At 46.9% G+C, this 2,164-nt stretch overlaps 1 protein-coding gene across 1 annotated transcript in view; it reads left to right on the plus strand.

Annotated features, from left to right (window-relative positions):
- The window catches only part of ARMC9 (armadillo repeat containing 9), a 103,892-nt gene that overhangs the window by 5,189 nt on the left and 96,539 nt on the right, over window positions 1–2,164 (plus strand). The gene's annotated exons all lie outside the window — the stretch shown is intronic.

Consider the following 2,164-nt stretch of genomic DNA (forward strand, 5'->3'; position numbering starts at 1 on the left):
GTTAGAATAGTATCTTTCCAGACTTGTTTCTATGAATATTCAAAGTATATTCACATCTGTAGTTTGCTTTGCAAAACGGGACGGTACCATACACATAGTTCTGTAGCTGGCCCTTTATCTATCAACAGTAGTATAGCGTGACCATCTTCCTGTGATCCTCACACTTTTTCATGCTGTGGAGTATTTCATCACGTGGTTGCATTGTAACGATTTAAGGCGTGCCTGTTAATAGACATTTAGGGACGTTTTGAGGGACAGGACCCAGGCCTTATGTTTTTTGTTCCCTACCGCTGTTGATGCGGGACTGGCACATAGAGCTGCCGTCTTAACTGTGTGATTAAACTGTCGCGTAGGCATTGAGGACGAGGCAGTGGAGCAAGGAGGAGGCATCCACCTGGAGAGGCAGCACTGGAGTTTGTTGGCGTGATCGTGGATAAATTCTTAAAGATGTCACAGCGGGGGCCCTGGGGACAGGGCTGGGGATATAGCCACAATTAGAGGAGGAGGACACAGAAAGGGTGACTGACTCACACGGAGAAGGACGGCGGAGAAGTGGGGAGAACCGTGGTCACGCGCATGTGACTGACGCGGGGGGAGGGCGTTTCAGGGGGCGGTGATGGCTCATGCTGTGCCTGAAGGTCACCGACAGCCTTGCCCGTCGTCCCCTGTTCTCTAGGGCAGGCATTATTTCCTGTCCCACCGTTTCAAGTAACAAATTCTCAGAGACCAACTGGACTCAAAGCCATCAGGCCTTGCACCTGTCCCTCCTGCCTTTTTTCAGACTTCTGCACACACTTGATTTATTTTCTGTTAATAATTATAATGAATCTAGCAACGGACATTTTCCTTCTGAAAACAAACCTATTTTCTGTAAAGAAGCGTTTTCTATGATACTGTCTTTCTGGGCTTTTAGTGTGTATATGGATAAGTAAATTCTAAGCTGGATCCCAAATTACTGTTTCCGAAGTGACAGTCCATTAAACTCCATTAGGAATTGGTGATAATATTGAGCTGGTGCAGTTACATCAAAAACAATTACTTCGTTGATGTTAAAACAGAGAAATATATATATTTATGGGGTTTTTTTTACAGTATTTAGATTTTGCCGAGTTCGAAGACACCTTGAAAACATTTTCAAAAGAATGCAAAATAAAAGGCAAACCATTATCTAAAACAGCAGGTGGCTCTTTAAGGGACTCCAAATCGTTGGTAATCCAGGTAACATTTTACTTTTTTTAAATCTCTGTAGATAAGCAGGATGTTCCCACCTTGTAAAAAATGCTATCATTTGAGACTGTTGTAATTTTTTCTGGTGACCTCGTCAGAGTGACTTGTAGACATCGCAGGTGTTAATGGAGGAATCACTAACGTCTCTTTAAGCCTCCGTACCCTACCTGTGAAGTGGGTGGTGACGTAAGATCTTTCACGTACATTTCTTGAGAAGAAGAACAGGGGAACCACGCGGCGCTTGGAAACTGAGGCAGAGGCTGTAGGTTATTAACTCGCGATGCTGGGACGGAGAGGTGAGCACAGCAGCGTCTCTGCCCTCACGGTGGGCGCACGCTAGTTTCGGGAGGAGGGAGCAAGAGGCCTACGGACAAGGCTGCGTCCTGTCAAAGGGAGGCCTGCGAGGGGCCGAGTTCCACGGTCCACAGCTCTCAGGGTTAGAAAAGACCTTAAAAGCCCCTGTTTCAACCCCTGTTCGATGCCTCCATCCCATTTGTAACAACGTTCTAGGTAAGTTCACAGTGACTACATCCAGTGACAAGAGAACATATATTTATTTGTTTCAATATACTTACTTCCAAGAAAAATTTGACACTTGTTTTGAGAGGCCTGCTGAGTAACTGGAAGTTAGACCACAGCCACTGCCTGCCTGCTCCTGGTCCCTGAGTCCCTAGTGGCCTGGCCATTGAGTGGGGACACCATTGAGTGGCCTGTAGAGTCAAGGCAGGCCTGTGCTCTCTGCCCAGTGTCTCCTCAGCCTCAGGCACCTGGACTCTGAGCTGCTGCCACATTGGTCTGGACCATTAGGAAGTTCTTTCGATCCTGCCTTGTACCTAAATCCGCAGAACTAGGCAGCAGGTATTTGTGGTGGGTCAGTTGTCATTCTTCTGTGAGGCAGGTGACATGACACTCACCACCTCCTTTCTCCAGAGTCTCT

This window comes from Pteropus vampyrus, unplaced genomic scaffold (genome assembly GCF_000151845.1).
Source record: "Pteropus vampyrus isolate Shadow unplaced genomic scaffold, Pvam_2.0 Scaffold423, whole genome shotgun sequence".
NCBI lineage: Eukaryota > Metazoa > Chordata > Mammalia > Chiroptera > Pteropodidae > Pteropus > Pteropus vampyrus.